The sequence below is a fragment of the Lycorma delicatula genome, chromosome 7 (assembly GCF_047948215.1).
Source record: "Lycorma delicatula isolate Av1 chromosome 7, ASM4794821v1, whole genome shotgun sequence".
NCBI classification, from domain to species: domain Eukaryota; kingdom Metazoa; phylum Arthropoda; class Insecta; order Hemiptera; family Fulgoridae; genus Lycorma; species Lycorma delicatula.
Window position 1 is genome coordinate 112,348,112 of NC_134461.1, and position 19,981 is coordinate 112,368,092.

General features: G+C 28.9%; 1 long non-coding RNA gene across 1 annotated transcript in view; it reads left to right on the forward strand.

Moving 5' to 3' along the window:
• LOC142327725 (uncharacterized) overlaps positions 1–19,981 on the forward strand; it is a 499,223-nt gene that overhangs the window by 246,544 nt on the left and 232,698 nt on the right. The window lies entirely within an intron of this gene.

Consider the following 19,981-nt stretch of genomic DNA (forward strand, 5'->3'; position numbering starts at 1 on the left):
TGAAATAAGTTGAGGCAACAAATACATTTTTCTGGTTTACTAGATGGATTTTAATGTAGCAGTAACGTACTATTTTTCAATTTTTAAGATAAATATTTAATTTTATCGCAATTCTCTAATTTTTGTAATGCAAGTTATTTTTAATTCATTTTTATGTTAAATCAAATAGAAGTGGTTTTTCTTGAATGGTTTGCGCTAAACTAAATTAAATTAGAATCATCATACTGTTTCTTTGAAAAAATGAGATTTTTTTTTTACTTCGTTTTTCTCAATTACCGTTCACGTTAGTAGAAAAAATAAGATCATAGCATTTGATGTTAACATAGATACGTCAATATGACGTAAATTAGAGTAAATATATATTTATTATTGAATATTTTTCCACCTTCATGGGAGAATGGTTATATATGTATTTCAAACTGAGATTTTGATCTTTAATTGCAATTAGGTATGGCATTTTTCATATAATATTATAATATCCCTGTGCATAGACTTTAAACTTTCTGTCAAAAATTATTTACTTTATAATAAAATATATAGTAAAAATAATAAAATTAGTAAAAGTACTAAGTTTTCAGTTCATATTCTTGTCAATATTGGGTTTTTCATACGCAAAAAAATTAATTCCTTATGCATATCAATATATGATTTAGCAAAGGTATTAACTTTCGGGTATTAGTAAATAAGTTAAAACTTCTCTTAATAATAACCCTTCTATTAATAATAAAGTTAAAAATTAATTACTCAACAGCCTAACATATTTTTTATAAAAAAGATAAAACCAACAGAAAAATTAATCCACTTTCAAAAAGATTTGTACCCTACAAACCCACTAGGTTAGACGTTAATATCTGAAGCTTACACAGGTTTGTACAGTAGTCCAAGTTGTTGAGCGACTTCAATTTTCAGAAGAAAAAAATGATAAGAAATGGAAAAGATGAAAGCTAAATAATATTTTTATAATTTTTCATGTTTAATTAAATTTTATTTGTTCAGTGTCACTTTTAATAAGGGGCATAAACAAAATAATTCTATATTCTATACCTGAAAATTTTAAATCTTTTATTTATCAGTGACTCCGTAAAACTCTGTTTAATAAATTTTATATTTTTATTTTTACTTACAATCTCAAGATTTTAAATAAATAAATTTGAGATTACAACAATATATTTTAATTTAAAAAAATAAATAATTTTTAAATTTATTTTAATAAATTTTATTAATATACTCATGATTATTATCACAGCCACTAAAGCGGGTACCGTTTTATATAAATGCTGAATTTAAGCGCGTACCTCAATTATACTGTATAGTAAAAGTTTATTCTTAACATAAAAGTTTATTCTTAACAACTGACCCGGTCGCTCATGTAGAGACTATTGATTGATATCAGTTGGCATGATGTAGAAATGAGGGTTTTTTTTTATCTGACTGATAATTTTTTTTGTCACTTTCTCTATACATCTTCTTATAAACTTAATGTACAATTTTTAGAATCCTTTCTGATGTTACTATAACCCTTTTTTAAACCTCAAATAAGTTTTAAAAATAAAAAAAAAATGACAAAGAATTATTCCTCTTTTGGTGACCCAGGCTGAGCCGGAAATACGGCTACTATATATTTAAAAAACAGGAATAATTTACAATTAATGAACAATTAAAGATAATCCGGGTTTTATGCTTTTGATTTCAATATGAAAATTAAATTTAAAATAATTTATCGTGAAAAAAAAAATGTTTACTTAGACTAATTTAAAATGCCATCAGTGATTTACGTATAAGTAAATTACGTTACATAATTTGCATTATAATTGAAATTTTAATTAAAAAATAATTTTAAAAAAATTAACTGGGTTAAATGATTTTGTTAATTAGATAAAATTTTCATAGTACCTTTCTGAGTTCATTCCATTATTACGGCTATAATGCTTGGAGCCATTAATAATTTGTTTAACAATAGAATTATTCAAACTTTATTTTTATCAGTGTTGGCCTTGACTTGCGCCATATTAATTTTTAATCTCTGAGACAAAATGGAAATTTTAATATTCACTCCAATGTTCATCCCCGGTCATTTGCTGAAGGGCGCTGATGAAGAAGAACCACGATGACTCAATTCCTGTAGATAAGTTTGTGAACCTTACGACTAATATTACATTTTTGGTGCAACGGATCGGAAACGTAATAGGTCTCCTAACAAAAGTGATATTTAGGATCTGTTAATGAGAAGATATCTCAAAATCGCACATGGAGCAATAATACTGTAATAAACCGAGTAGAAGAAAGAGACGCCGATTCTTTCTGAGGTTTTAGATGTATTTATCCACTAAACTCATTTTACTGGCTGGAAACTATTTATATATTCCAGGCTATTCGGTGTACACCAACCATCCAAAATGGTATGGCACATGGGATAATACGATTCTAGTATAAATTGGATTAATTCATAATGAACTTCCAACTTTCGACATATGTAAGTAACCACAGTTGAGATATTGGACTGGCTTGGGTCTCTACGGCTATCAGCATCATACAAGCTATTCCCCTCGTCATGCAATTCCAGATATCACGTTTTCTGACTATTTTGATACACTGGGTTACCGGCTCATCGTAGCAGAAGACGGGAATGTGACCATAATACTCTGGATATAACGATTTATAACTAATTCTGGAAGGGCTTTGAAGGAGGCTATCAAAAAGATGATACTCATCATAGTTTCTGGGCTATAACCAACTTATTCGCCTTCAGACACTGTAAAGGTTTCTCATCTGTTAGATTTTTATGTTAGCTTAGGATTCTTAATGGTTATCATAAACAGTATCATGCTGTTCACATCATCATGCTGTTCGGTGTATGTTGCTGTTCACCATCATGCACCGTTAAGCATCATGTTGTTAGCATGATGCTTATAAAGAAGAAGAGATTCCCAATCATATACGAGTATACTTCTGATACGAGTATACTCCTGTCAGGGATGGGTAGACAACGTGTTACCTTTAGAAGAAACTATAAAATGCACAAATGATATAGAGGTTGTGTCACGAAGGCTTCGTTTGGCTTCAACCATGAGGAAAGCGGCGTGGCGCTTTATGCGTGAAGAAACACATAAAGGACGGTAATAAAGGGATTATCCTATGTAAGTGATAGACCTTATTGCCGCAAAGAAAATAATTAGGAAAAGGTGGTAACGCTTCAGGAGGCTTGAAGACAGAATTGCTCTGAATAAATCTGCTCGCATGCTAAAGAGGCTGCTGAAGGAGATCATGAAACAGTCCTTCAGGGACTATGCCGAGAATCTGTCTCCTCTCTGGAGAAATGACTATTCTTTATAGAGATCTACAAGGAATATATATTTACATATATATAAATATATTTACATATATTTAAACAATTTCCTTCGTAATTCCCTACGTTGAGGTCATCTTACGGTTAGGTATGCAACGACAGTCAGAAGACCAAGCTATTTGCTGTGCACTTAACTGAAATAAAGGTGTTCTTGAAGCTAATCTGGACATACGGAATTTAACTTGAGGCACTAATGATAAGAACAACGTAGAGGATATCGAAAGGTTTCAGGGAAACGTTCTAAGGAGCATTGTTCAACCACCGTGATTCGTGAAGAACCCTTAGATTCACGAAAACCCGGGGTATATTTATCTCCACTTAATTCGCATGTTAACTATCTTTCTTTAAATTTGATAAACAATACCAAGGATCATAAACAACTCAAAAAGTTTTACCTGTTAGACCTAGGGATCGGATCATGATTTTGGAGATATAAATCTTGAAACTGAATGAATATGAGGTTACGGAATAATTTAGAAGGATGGTGTGTGTTTGGAACGGGTTATAAATTCTAAATTCCACGATCTTGAATACTAGATCGTGGATACCGGTGTTCTTTGATGGTTGGGTTTCAATTAACCACACATCTCAGGTATGGTCGAACTGAGAATGTACAAGACTACACACTTCATTCTCATTCATACATATCATCCTCATTCATCCTCTAAAGTATTATCTAAACGGTAGTTACCGGAGGCTAAACAGGAAAAAGAAAGAAGGGTTATACTAAATTAATTATGATCATAATACGAGGCTCGGCTGATACATTGTTCACACTAGCGTGCTACACGGAGACAAAAGGTACTATAGAGTTGGGCGTGGCAGCATATGATAGCTAAAATCCTCCTCTATAAACGTGTGATAATGCGTTGAATCCGTTTACCGGTTATTTTTCAGTAGCAGTTAAAAATGGAATCGGGTACTGCCAAAATGTCAATACGGTTAAAACAGCGCGCAGTGATCGAATTTTTAATAGTAGAAAAAGTGAATCCTACGAATATGTTTCATTGTTTAAAAGCGGTTTACGGTAGTGAAACTGTTGTCAGGAGTACTGTGAAAAGGTGGGCGTTAAAATTTTGCGAATGTAAAGCTTGTAAAGGATAATTGAGGACAATTAAAAATGTTTATCTTTAGTAATTAACTTTGCTCGCATCTAAGTTCAGTGATACTGCTTATTAAAATTATTTAATTAATTCAATGCATGTTTATTGGCTATCCAATGGTACAAAACTAAAAATAATTCTTAGTTTATATAAGATCATAACCCTTTATAATTACAGCTGTCAAACGTGGCATCTTCTTCTTCTTTTTGGTCTTCTCCACGTTGTGGTAGGGGATGAATTGAAAATTCACTTTCGTGCACGCTCTGTTATTGAAGCCTGAGAGTGATAGGGCCGCAGCGCCGCTATGGTGGGAGAACTGCGCGGTAATCTGCGCGGCGGTGGTAATGCTTGAATCAGTGCGTCCGTATACTGTGCGCCAGCTCGCATTTGAGTGGCCACGTGTTCGCTTGTCGATAGTAAATTAGGCTTATATGTAGTAACAATATATATATATTTTTTTTTGTTTTATTAATGGTAAATGATTTTTAAAATTTACAATTTTTTTTTTTTATTTTAAAAACCATAATAGAGTGAGAATGTATAGTTTTCATTTCTCCATCCTTTGTGAGTGAAACATTCTTAATAGGTGTAACTATAAATTTTACTATAACCTCCTTCGTTTATATATTTTTTAACAATAATTTTTAATGTATTCTGCTATCTATTATTGTTATTTTCATATAATAAAATATTTTCAATAAATTATCTACAATTATTAAATTTAAAGATAAACTACTTTCGTACATATATTTCAACACTAAAAAGTATCCTCCAGTTAATTAAGAAATTCAGAATTCTACTGTATAACTATAATATAAATGTAAAAGTACTTACAATATACTTATTAACTTCTAGGTCTAACTTTTAGATGGAAATTTATTGGATTTTGTGGTATTTCTAACGTAGTTACAATAAGATTATAATGCTTTTTGCTCGTAACCACCTGTGCTTTTGTTACAGCTTATTATAGCTGGCGTACTATAAATTGAAATTATTAAATTATGTATGATTTACGAGTATAATACGGTGTTTTCCACATGGTGTAATCATTATGCGCACGGTTGACTTGCATGCATTGTACTATATTTTTCAACTTTCTTATTAATAAGCTTCAAGTTGGTGTATTGTCCGTAATTATTTTATTTTGGAGCCTGGTTTTTTAACCTAACAGTGAAATATTATTTTTATCGTTTTTTATTTTTATTTTATTATTTTTTCTCTCAGGATGGTAATAACAAAACTCCCCCAGATATCCTTACCGATGAGGTTATCTGGACAGAAAAAAATTAGTAAAATATTGGGTACCTACAATATAAAATTTTGGCCAGGAGCTTATTTTTTCGGGAAGTTCGTTTTATTAATGTTTTTTTTTTTTTAAATTAGTTGTATTAAGAAATAGATTGAAATTTTAGCTTATACAAACAATATGGAGATACAAATGAAAATATTTTCATTTTCAAATGTTTGGAAAAAATTAGTTTCAAACATTCCTCATTCAAAACAAACTGCTTTGATAAATTTTCTAACATTATTTCATAATACTGATTAAAAATTAACTTTTATACTTTTGTGAAAATAAGATGTTATTAATATTGTAACAGTTTCCATTGTTTTTTAGATTTTTATTGATAATACACCATTGGAGTCAAATTTTTAGTTTTACAAATATTTGTAACCTTTTATTCTATTAAACTACCAATTTGTAAATTTATTATTTTTTTACATTTATGAGACATTAAAATTTTTATCATTAGGGAAATAGAGGGGGAAACACTAAACTTATGTTTTTTAATGAATATATTTGTCAGTTTTTTTTTTGTAATTTAGAACACTAACTCAAGACAGAGCATCTTAGCAAAGAGTTTGAAAGCGTGCTTGCTATGTTTTACATTTTTCTTGCTGTTTAAAGTTTTTCAAGACTTATTTAAAAAAAAAAAAATACTAAGGTATTGAGTAAATTATTTTTAGTTTTATCACTAAGGAAAGGGTTCAATTTCAATTGTTTTGCTAACACCTGAAAAGTTGGTTTGCTAGGTTTAATTAATTTTATAGTGTGAAATCTCGACCAGGGTGCCAAGTATTCACAGTATTATAATGAAAGGAAAAGTTTACTAACGGATATATATATATATATATATATATATATATATATATATATATAAAGCATATTAGGCGCAGGTCAGATCTCACTCAGTTCTAAGCTTTGGAGGTTGTTTTCTGAACGAAAATTTAAGATTCTCAACTAGAAAAAACACATGAAAGAAACAATGTACGAACATAAAATTTTATTCCAAGTATCAATTATTATATTATTGTATACACTGTTATTATTATATATTTTGAAGTATTCATTGTCAATATTAATTGTTCTGAATATGTTAAATACACAATTTAAATTCATTCGTTAAAAGAACAATATTACCTTGTTTTTTTTTCAATTATTGATTACGTCTGAAACTTTTAGTGGGAGAATTTTTCAAAAATCAAAAAATTACTTCTTATACTAGGTACTATTTAAAAATAAAACAGCGAATTTACATATTCCTTTTAAAAGTATTTACATACGTTTATATGGTCTAATAGTGGCTAGGAACTTGTTTACATATGGGACGCTAGGAAGACATTGTCCGAATGCTTCTAATAATGCATGGTTCTTTTTAACCGAAGTTTCATAATCTGAAAATGAGATGTTTCCATCTTTATCGTGATCCATTCTTATTAATGTTATATCTATTAATTCCCAAACCATTATATCTGAATTTTCATTCGGCGTTATTAAACAGTTCTTCATCATATGATACAGTAATTCTCTACTTATTAAACCTTTACCGATCGTATCGTATACTTGAAAACAGTATTTCATTTTTTCTGATAGTGTTCCATATAAAAATATGGATAATCCTAAAGCCCACGAATCTGCAGTAACTTTGTTTGTTTTAGCAAAAGCAATAAATATATGATCCATTAATAAATCACTTCTAATACCAAACATATAATGCATAACTTCTGCAAATAGACTTTTATCCATCGGTCGCAGTTTTGTTAGTTTATGATAAACAAACAGAACACCTTGAAGTTCACCATCTGAGAAATGTGTTTTGCCTTTAAGCTTTTTTATTGCTTTAAGCTTTAAAATTGTTACAAATTTTGTTTTTACTTCCTTGTACAAAGTAAAGAAGGTATTGTAATCGAGAAAATTTCGGTTTTCACATTTCAACGGAAATATCCATTTTGAATATCCCTGAATCCATTTTGACTAGTTTCTGCCTGGCGTCTATACGTACGTACGTATGTATGTACCTTGCAAAACTCAAAAATGATTAGCCATAGAATGTTGAAATTTTCAATTTAGAGCTGTTCTAACAACTAGTTGTGCATCTCCCCTTTTGAATGCAATCGACTGAACAGGTCCAAAAACGCCCAAAATCAAAAAAAATTATATTTTGGACTTTTTGTTAACTAATAAGACCTCAAGGTTAAGTAATAAGACCTCATTCTGAAGTTTTTAACGATATATCATTAGTATTTATTTTCAATGATTCCAAATTTATAGCAAAATAAAATGAAATAAAATGAAATATTTGGATCTTATCAGAAGGCCCATCGTTCAAATTCGACTTCATCTCCTTTTTTTTCGTTTTTTTTTTTTAATTTAAATATATTGATTTATTAATTTCTGTCAGTATAGAAACAGAAATAAGTTATGAATATTTAGTCATCAAATGTGTATGTACTTTAGTTACCATAATTACCACTATTCTGTCCTTTGAGATTTAGTTCCTTTTTGAAGTTTCTACAAAGCCAGACAAATTTAATTATTGTTAAATCAATGCTTACTGTAGTTAATATTAGTAATGAATACTTTATTTATCAGTATTATTCTCACAACCGTCAGGTTAATGAAGGTACTGCGGGGGATCCAGTGGGCGAAGCCCTCCGGCTAGACGGGAATGGCAACCGAAGCGAGCTCTACGGCCCCGGAGGTTCATGTCGGGCTAAAACGTTGGGGGTGAAGTGAGCCCCCTACCGGCTAGTTAACAAATACAAATAATAATAAAACTTCCAATGGAAATTGTTGCAATGAAAATGTCCTAAGCCATATATTTCCAAATATGAAAAAAAAATTAGGATAATATTGCCCTCACTGGCAAAGTTAATTAATTATTTATATGAAACAATTTAAAAAAAAATGAAATTAGATTGCAGCAGTAAAAAAAAATGATCCAACTCCTAGCTGACATTTTTGACAAACCAGTAGCTAGTCAAAGCACAAAAATTTATTTGAAAAGAAAAGAATAAATAAACAAAGATATTATATTAATATAAAAATGAAAAAATCAAAAAGTAAAATTATTATAATTTTTTATTCATTGGAGTACTAAAATTGCTAAAAATATCGCAGATTCTTAAGGGATCTTCGCAGGATCTTAGGTAAAGATACCTCTATCTCACATGTCGATCCTTTTCAATCTTGTTGCGAACAGCATAGATGTTTTTTGGAACAACAACTGATTTTGGTTGACTTTCACTAAATTCATCGCTGACGAAGCATGACCGCAACGAAATTATGCAAACCGATTGTAAATAGTATTTTCTGATGGTGATTCATTACCAAAGGTTTAGCAAAACGATTAGAGGCAATGTTGTTGAGTTAGGCCCTTATTAAAATCGTAAAAAGTCATCCAACGAAGACCTTCACGCTAAATTTCCATTTTTTATCAAAACTGTTTTTTTAAACGCTCATTATAAACAAACTATTTGGCCGAACTTCTATTTGAAAAACTATACGAAATGTAAATCAACATGATAGGTAAATAAAATACCCGAACTATATATTATTGGTAAATAATTTTGTTAATATGTCTATGATTATTTGTAAAGATATTTACTCCGGTGAAATATTGTTATAGTATTGTACTAATTTTCGGATTTTTTTTTTTAAATTTGCTTTCTTTTGCAATTACTTTTATAAGTTAAGTTTCAAAGGATTCTTTTTCTTATTTGTATATATGATGTCTAAATTCGGCCATCTTGTTTTCTTGGAATCTTGGAATTATAGAGAGAAAAATATACTGACAAATATAAAATCTCTTTCAAAAGAAAACCTTAATAAAAAAAGTATTAGATTTACACCGTACTTTGTGATAAACTGTTTCATTCAGTATAATATTTCTGACTAATAGAAATAGGTGTTACCTGCATAAAATCAATTAGTATTTTTTTAAAAATGGTTTATCTTTTTTTTTTTAAAAAGAAATTCTGTTTGAAAATCCTACTTTTAAGCAAATAAGAAATTTCAATTTTAAGGAGAATAATAATGTAAACATTGAAACAAAAAATAAATTATTAACATGCTTTAATGTTCATTATTTACGAAAAAGAATTCTAATATTACAAATTCAGATCATCATAACTGTAACTGGTGTTATTTAAGTGTATCACGTAACAAGCAAACGTATTGGTGCTATTATTAAATTCTTAATCCCAAATATTCCACTGCATTTCGCTGGTAACGTTAAAATACCATACATATTTCATTCTAATTCGCTAGTTTACCTATTCTTTATATCAGTTTTAGAATTGTTTTATTCTTTCCAGCCTTTTATAATTGTTTTTTTTGTTTCTGTTTTTTTTTTTTTTTTTTGTATTTTACCTTAATTTATTGTAAAACATTTTAAAAACACCTTAATACAAAGTATAATAAATGTATTGATCAAACTGAAATAGTGATTTCTTGTTTTTCTTTGGGTTGATAATTATTACTAAATTTTAAGAACCATCCTGGAAATTGCGCGCTTACTTTCGTGAGTAATGAAAATCTGTCGAATAGGTTTGAAGATACTTTATCAAAGGAAATAACAAGTTTACAGGACAATAAAAAATATTTTTGCTAAATACATATGGCATTTTTTTATTTAAAACTGTACAAGGTTCAAATTATATTACAATTCTGTATGTACATCTTTTATATTCTATTTATGATAATTAATTTTGTATTAATTTGCGTTGCTATGTTATAAGAACCTAGCAACATAATAAACAGTAAAGTGTACCATTCATTGCTCTGGGAAGATAAAAAACAATGTTATTTATTAATTGATCTAATTATCAATAGATTTCAATAAGAATCCTAGGCACACAATCAAAATAAATTACAAAAAAACATATATAGACTGTTACTTTTCTTTTGGGTGCGATTTTTTTTTTTTTAATATTGTATGTATAAACGAATAGCAACTAAAACGTAATGTAAATATTGAAAGAAATATTTACTATATTACGTATGTACATGATTTATTTCTTAAACCTTTTCCCATAACAAATATCCGCGCTTGATTAGCTCTCCGCGAAAATATGTTGGTATCTGATTACCTCCCTTCATAAGCTACCCTCTTGTGAAAAAAATTACATTTATTAAAATGCTAATATGTAAAAAATTACATTTTAAAGAGATTTAACATATTCTGACAAAAAAAAACTTTACGATTGAATGTTTTTTATGCCTGAACAACAAAAAAATTGAAACTACAAAAATTACGATTATTTAATTACAGAATGTTTTTTGTGCATTTCTACCGCGTTTTTTATTAGCGAAAAATTATTTTTTTGCTTTGTATTTATGAAAATAGTTTGCTGATTTTAAAAATAATACTTTCAATCAAATCGGTTGAAAATTGGGAAAAATATGAGGAAAAACCGGTGTCACTTCAGAGTGAAAGTAGATTCAGAAAAGTACGTTTTATAAAAATCCCCACCACTGAAAAAGGTATTCAGATTGACAAAAAACAATTTTTACTGTATACTGTTATTTATTATGAATCGTTATGTGTTACATGCTTACCGATATCATTTGCCAGAAAAGATATTTGTAGACCTCAAGTAAATGTGACGTATTTATAACCACAAATTTTTTTTGTGTGTGTGCCGTATATCATAATTTATTATGTGTTTCAATACATCGATATGTTGCTACTAAGATAAGCTATTTTTGTAAATAATAAATAAATCCATAATCGTTATAGCAATTATAATACACAAGTCACACACACACTAACACATTTCTGAGAAAAAAATGGTCATATTCTTTCTAGTCTAAATAAAACATTTTACATCGTATAAACGTCGTTCAAATTGTGTAATAAAACAGATTCCTTTGTGAATATAAAACAAAATATCCGACTTAGATGCCATATAAAATGAAAACTGATTCCATACATAACCAGTTCCAATACTAAATGATCTGAAAAGGTTTTTATTAAAAGGTTTATTTAAAACCGGTAATAATTAAATAACTGTAAGTATTATAAAACTAGTTAGTAGTACTGTACTGTTAGTAGTATCTGACGCCGTGAAGGAGTCCGTATAGAAGAAGCAGCAATAAAGTATTGTATTGCAAGTAGTGTCTGATGCTCTGAAAGAGTCGATACGTAACCAACAATTGAAAAAGTATGTACTCGGAAGTTGCATTTTACATGCAGAAGCAATTAGTGTAAAACCAACTACCACAACTTAGAAGTTCTTACAGGCGCCGACAGAAGTTGAAAGCTTTTTCGGTTGCAACTAAAATTAATCTTTGTATACAAGGGGAATACAGAGAAAAATTACTCAAAGTGGTAGACAAAAAAAACCTTTTGTGTTATTTAAATTTAACATTATAGTTTTAAATTGTAGTAATAAAAATGTAAAACAAATCGTAATAAAAACGAGTAAAATTGAATATTGAATCTAATTTTTTCAAAGGGAAAAAGATTTTTCTATAGCATACTTGTTTTGTTAAATTTCATTTATTTTATTGTTACATTGAGATTGAAGTTTTGACATTTAATTATAAATAATACTTTCACTCGTGTCGACTAAATTATAATAGAGAATATAGAAGTTTATTATATGTTTTCAAGTACTGTTTGTTATTTATTACTTAAGTTCAGTATTTGGATTTCACTTGAAGTGAAGAGCTTTTAATATTCTCTCTTTCCTTGTTCTATTTCAATTCAAATAATCGTGAATTTGGAAATTATTTGTTGTTAAATTACATATAAGTTAGCAAAAATCTTTTCTAAAATTGTGTCCTGCCGCTTTGTTTAATCTGTACTTAAGTAGTGAATTTGTCATGATTTAAAGCCTGACAAGCCAAGTTAATCAATAGATTAGTACTTTTAATAAAATTATATTAATTATATATTAAAAAAAAATCAAATAGTTTTTATGAAGTTTGAAAATTATACATATTTGCCAAGTAATATTCTAGATTGAATGATAAACTAAATAAATGCATTTTCGTGGGGTATTGATTGTTAAAACGTCATTAGAAAATTACCTTTCTATAAAAGTGAGTAGCGTTTCTACGCAAAGGGATCATTTCAAAGAGATCATAGTAACGTCTAGGAAACAGTAAGAACTACGAAAAACTTTAGTTGAGTAAAACTGCTTTTTTGAGGGTGTAAAAAGTATGATAACTGGATCTTTGATGTCCTGCGCATTTTTCCATTTGAAGAGAAACTTTTTTTTTTTTTAATTTTGCCATTAAATATAAAAATTATGTCACTTAAATGGAGGACTGCTGCACAACAATGCTCTAATAAGAGCAATCATAAGTTCTTATTTACCATACAAGTGGATTACCATTAACGGACGGTAAGCTTGTCTTGTAAGATGCTTTGGCTTTTCGCCGGTACATAATTCATTGTGTAAAGACTTTGTATAAGTTTACGAAAGGTCACATGGTTTGTTTAATAATCTGCGATATTTTTAGCAATTTTAGTACTCCCATGAATAAAAAATTAGAATAATTTTACTTTTTGATTTTTTCATTTTTATATTAATATCTTTGTTCATTTATTCTTTTCTTTTCAAATAAATTTTTGTGCTTTGACTAGCTACTGGTTTGTCAAAAATGTCAGCTAGCAGTTGGATCATTTTTTTTACTGCTGCAATCTAATTTCATTTTTTTTTAAATTGTTTCATATAAATAATTAATTAACTTTGCCAGTGAGGGCAATATTATTCTAATTTTTTTTTTTCATATTTGGAAATATATGGCTTAGGACATTTTCATTACAACAATTTCCATTGGAAGTTTTATTATTATTTGTATTTGTTAACTAGCCGGTAGGGGGCTCACTTCACCCCCAACGTTTTAGCCCGACATGAACCTCCGGGGCCGTAGAGCTCGCTTCGGTTGCCATTCCCGTCTAGCCGGAGGGCTTCGCCCATTGGATCCCCCGCAGTACCTTCATTAACCTGACGATTGTGAGAATAATACTGATAAATAAAGTATTCATTACTAATATTAACTACAGTAAGCATTGATTTAACAATAATTAAATTTGTCTGGCTTTGTAGAAACTTCAAAAAGAAACTAAATCTCAAAGGACAGAATATTGGTAATTATGGTAACTAAAGTACATACACATTTGATGACAAAATATTCCTAACTTATTTCTGTTTCTATACTAACAGAAATATAATAACGAAGTATATCTATTAACTCTTTTTCTTTAATTAATATCTTTTCCCTGAAACTTCATCACCAAGGGGGCTAAACCTAGGGCCCTAGGTTTATGACTTACCTTCCCTAGAATAACACAAATATAAATACTTTGCATATCTGAAAGTAATCGGTCGGCTGGTTGACGGCGTGATGCTGTTAGCTTGTTATGTTGTTGCTTTTAATTCGGTCAAAAGAATAGAAAAAAATCTAAAAAACGTTTTTTATATTGGAGAGACACAAAAGCCAATATAAAAAACGTTTTTACTAGATTTATATAAAAAACATTTACTAGATTAGCCAGAATTAATTAAAGTAAACAATGAATTTAATTTTATCTGACAAAAACGCATTATAATCTAACTGGAAAATAAAATTCCCTCAAAATTTATATATAAATAATTTTTCAGTCAAAAGGTGGATAATAAATAATCTCAGTTGTTAAATAAGGACCGAAAGTAGTCAGTTATAAAGAGTTACATGATTTATATTAATTAAAAGAATATATAGAAATAGTATATATTAGTAAACACATATATTTTGAAATGCAAAGCTAAGCTCAGTGATTTTACTATAGAAAATATTAACAGCATGCATAAAAAAATTTTAAAACATGTAGGAAACATAGCAAAAGTATATTTAAAAAAAATCATCAACCATTTTAGAATTACCATGGTTTCACCTGAAAACACTTGCTTTGTTTTCCGAACTATTAAGGAAACATTATTTAGAAGTTAACTGTAAAATTTATAAGAGCAATCAACTATAATAGCTAACGTTTCCTGGTAACTGGTCACTAAATTATACTCTTTTCCAGTCTCATGCAAACTGAATTGACGGAGATACAACCTAGTCAGATTGAAAAAGACTCATTGCCACTAACACACAATAGGCAATATATATATGTTTATGATACCCTCTTAAACAAATTTATCAGTTCTATGTTTTTGTATATAAACAACTATGTATGTAACTTTTATTTGTATATGTTTTAGGATCATTCCAAACTTGATAACAAAGCGATTTATTTATTTTTATATGAATATTTTTACGTTATCTTATTTATTACGTATATTTATAGTCACAAATTCTTTATTTTTCCCACTTGATAAAATGCTACAGATATTAATGTTACTTACTTAAATTAGCGTTAGCTATGCTATTAAACGATATTTTTACAAGCCTAAATTATTTTACAATTCAACATTCTAATTTTACAATACACAAAAAAATGAAAAACTTACTAATTTTGTGGCGGATTTTAAATTTAAAATTAGTTATAGTTTAACTAACTAATTTAGTTGTTATCTTCTTACAGATCGATTCCTTTCAATTTATTTATTGAGTAGCTATCTTCATATATTATTTCCAAAATATTTATTACCATCTTATCATTATATCATCAATGTTGTCCATTTCTCAATATTTACTCCTTTTACGAAGTAAAGGACGTATTGTGATCGCAAAAAATGTCGGTTTTCAGATTTCAACGAAAATATCCGTTTTGATCATACCTGAATTCATTTTGACTAGTTTCAGCGTGACTTCTGTACGTATGTATCTCGCATAACTCTCAAAAACGATTAGCCGTCGGTTTTCAGATTTCAACGAAAATATCCGTTTTGATCATACCTGAATTCATTTTGACTAGTTTCAGCGTGACTTCTGTACGTATGTATCTCGCATAACTCTCAAAAACGATTAGCCGTAGATGTTGAAATTTTGGATTTAAGACTGTTGTAACAATTATTTGTACACCTCTCTTTTTTGTTGTAATCGACTGGATCAAAAGTGTCCAAAAAAGCCGAAAATCCAAAACATTTTAATTTTTTACTTTTTCTTAACTGCAGTAATAAGGCCTCATCGAGAGCATTTCAATGATAAGTGGTACTTATTTTTTTATTTTAAATATATTGATTTCTTAATAATCAAATTAACTTCTGTTTACCTCAAATTAATAATATTAACCTCTGATTGTATAAAAAAAAACCACCATAAATAATAATTCAATAATAACAATTAAAAAAAAGTATGAGAAAATATTGGAAGTTATTAATGAAATAAAATTTTATATACTTTTCATTTTAAAACAACTGTGTGTATGTAATTTAATATGCATAATGGAAGTCATGTGGTGTCCACATCAGATTTTTTCTGTTTGCATAATGTGACGGATAACATTTTACCAAATCTAAGTCGTTATTCTATCGATTCCTTCTTATAGTAGACGCTTTATTCCGTTCGTTTCAAAAATTCGTTTATGGATACCTTCCCTTTGAACTATCACATCAACTCTTAAGAGGGTAGTCGGGTAAGTAGGTTAACAATAGTACTGCCAAATCCTTAGAATAAAATGCTCGTTTTAAATAAGCTAATGCCTTCGAATAAGCTAGTTTTATATTTTCGATTATCGATTATGATTGCTTAAATCGACAGTCGCCCTTAGAAATTTCCGTATTTAATGTTTCATAAATATTCTTTATTGTGTGTTAATGTATATTTCTGATCTATTTTTTACGTGCCATTTCCACAATATCTACCGATAATCAGAGTTTATAAATCAAAACGGCCATCGAGTTGTAAGCAAATAAAGATTGGGAAGCTGTTTTTGAGTCTATTACCAGTTTATTTCAATAACAATTTACTATACCTAATTTAGGTATAAAACATTTTTATTCAAGCCAAATATTTTTTTATCAGTATACATTATTTTTTTAAGTAAAATAAAAAATAAAACTAAAATAAAATTCAGCCAATTTTTAAAAAATCAATTCGTGAAAATTATGTATTGAAATTATTACATTATGTAAATTAATAGGAACTCAAAATTTATTTATTTATAAAATATGACTGTGAAATACGTTAACCTCTCTGTTTTTAACCTTCTTCTTCACCCAATAATAAAGTTATCCATATAAACATAAATTAAAACACCTTTCTCAATGCTTAATAAAAACATTTTTAATAGAGATTTCTTTAAAAGGGCCTGTCGGTTTCATAAATGTTTTAACGAACATTCATATAAACAATGAAATACAAGGATTTTCTGGTTTTTCTATAATGATGTTAGGAATTAATTTATATTATAATTATATTGTACAGTTTATTGTTTAATCTCAGACTTATCTGATTGTCATTTTTATTTACCTAAAAATGAAAATGTAATAAAATTCACTTAAATTCTTTTCGTATAGCAATCTGTTTTATAGATTTCTTGTTTTCTGTTTTATAGATCTATTTTAAAGATTTCTCAATGCTTAATAAAAACATTTTTAAATTCTTTTCGTATAGCAATCTGTTTTATAGATTTCTTGTTTTCTGTTTTATAGATCTATTTTAAAGATTTCTCAATGCTTAATAAAAACATTTTTAATGGAGATTTCTTTAAAAGGGCCTGTCGGTTTCATAAATGTTTTAACGAACATTCATATAAACAATGAAATACAAGGATTTTCTGGTTTTTCTATAATGATGTTAGGAATTAATTTATATTATAATTATATTGTACAGTTTATTGTTTAATCTCAGACTTATCTGATTGTGTGTTTTATAGTTCAAGAATTAATAGAGTAATTTTTATTCTCTTTAACTTAGGTTATATCACGAACTAAAATGTTTCGAGTTTTTTTTCTTTTTTGGATTGATAGGGTTCTTCTGCTCACTTTATTTTATTCTCTGGTATCCGTATCACATAAGGTTGGCTTAAAAAAGAGACGATTGTTTTAAATTTGTCTCGTAAATACAGTAAAAACCTCTACAAGCAAATACAGTATACTATGACTCTTATCCGTTATTCTCTGTTATTTATCTTATCTTTTATTTTATTTTACGGTTGATACGTTTTAGATTTAAAATGTTATATGTTTACTTACTCTTTTACATAAAGTTGTTTATAAATTAAAAGAGTTAAATTGTGTATTTAGGTCTATTAGTTTTCCTTTTTTTAAATATTTAATGGTTTGCTTTATATATATAAACTTTTTATTTAAGTAGTGAATAAAATGTGACAACAGTCCTTGGAAAAAATATGTTAAAAAAGATTTCCTATAGAACAACTCATATTACGACTTAGTTTGCGTGAATTAATAGTTAATTTCAACGGATTATTGTTTAAAGTTTCTTTTATCAAGAAATTTATTTAAAAAAATCATTTCACTCTATCCAAGAAGTAATGAATAACATCATTGTTTTCTAATTACATCGATAAAACCTGTTAAAATAAAAATTAACTGTTTCATCGATGTAATTAAAAAACAATAATTTCCTTCATTACTTTTCGATACAGTGCATCTTAGAAGAAAATTTTAAATAAACTTCAGGATTAAAGAGACAAAGCAGCCAGGGGATAAGCAATAAAAATAGTTAAATCAAATAAAAATGAACACCAAAATTGAAATATTTTAATGTTTAAAAAGTTTTAGTATTTCTGAAATGTATTCACTTTAAGTAAAAAAAAAAATTAAGGAATTTACTATTTTACTTACTTCTGTATAGAATGCTTTGCAACAAGGAACTAATTACAACTTGGTTGTTATTCCTATCCATGCTTTAGTTAAACTCCTATCCAGTACACCCGTATTCAATTAGTAAGACGTGCGCTACTTCAATGATTTATATCAGACGTATATAGTATACGAATTAGATTATAACAGCTCCATTAGATGAATTAGTAATATTTATTTATTAACCATTAAAATTGTTTCAAAATAACAAAACGAGGGGGATGTTTGAACGAGTTAATTTATCTTTTTTATGGTTATCAACATCAGAAACTGTAACACCTACTTTATGGACTATATACGGCTGTCCATTTTAGTTTTTCCGTTTCAATCCGCTTGTACTTCCTATTAAATATCTAGTTTCCTAAATTCCCTATTTCTATTACAATTATTAATAATATTTTGTCTTTTCCTCGGCTTCTCTTTATTGCATCATTTATTCATTCTTCTATCGCTCTTTACAATCACCCCTCCTCTCAACCAAAAAACGTCCTAGTCAGTTCACTTACCAGTTTCAAAATACCCAACCATTAGTCACATTTCATTTTTTAATACTTTTTAATTTATTAATTTTATCAGTCCATATAATTTCACTTACACTCGAATTAAAATGCTTCAAACCTTTCTTTTTCCTGTTTACTTTTGTATTTGTTTATATCTACATAAAAGTACACTCCAAAAGAAACAGTTTTGAGATGCATCTTTAGTTCTTACTACGTCGGACTAAATAAAAACTTTTTTCCTATTAAATATTTCCTTAGCAATTTCAATTTTTAATTTTCAATTTTCTGTAACCATAATAACTACATATCATTTATTTTGGGTGAACAATTCTTGAATTAATCTTCACTCATCTGTCTCGCAGATGTTCACCTCGTCTCGTGGTGGGACGAGGAACGCCGCGACTGTACTGCCGTAACTGGGCATCTCGAGGTGTGGACCATCGTTGGAACGATATTACCAAGTTCGGTGGACTTCGACACTGTGACAGAGTTTGTGTCGGGAATACTGCAATTGAAATATCGGGAAGCGAGGGGGTGAGGGACAGCTCCGTACGGAACTGACCGTGCTTATACTGGTGGACGGTTGTGATGAAGTACGGGGACTCTCGAGCCACTGAGCTAAGAGACTGAGTCCCGGCGAGGACGTCCCTCCGGGGATGTCCCCGTTAGAGGCGAAGCTCAAAGGACCGAGTTCCGGTTGCTGGGTGACGGAGGCCGAGAATGGCATAGCCGGGCCTGGGGTTTCCCTCATTTGGCTACTAGGGGCAAAGGCATCTCCCGTAACCGTGTTCATGCTTAATTGAGGGTCTGGTTCCGGGAGGTAGGAGAGAAAAAAAAATCTTCACTCATCTACTCTGGTTATTAATATTTTCTGTAAAAACAAATATCTATTTTTTTATACCTATTCTTATCTATATTTCTTGTTAGCCGGATTTCTTATTCTTTTTCCTTCCTTAATCTATATTGTTTTTGTACTTCTAACCAATTTATTCCACTTTTTTTTTGCTTAAAATTTCCATGTTTACCAAAGATTTTTTGCTGAA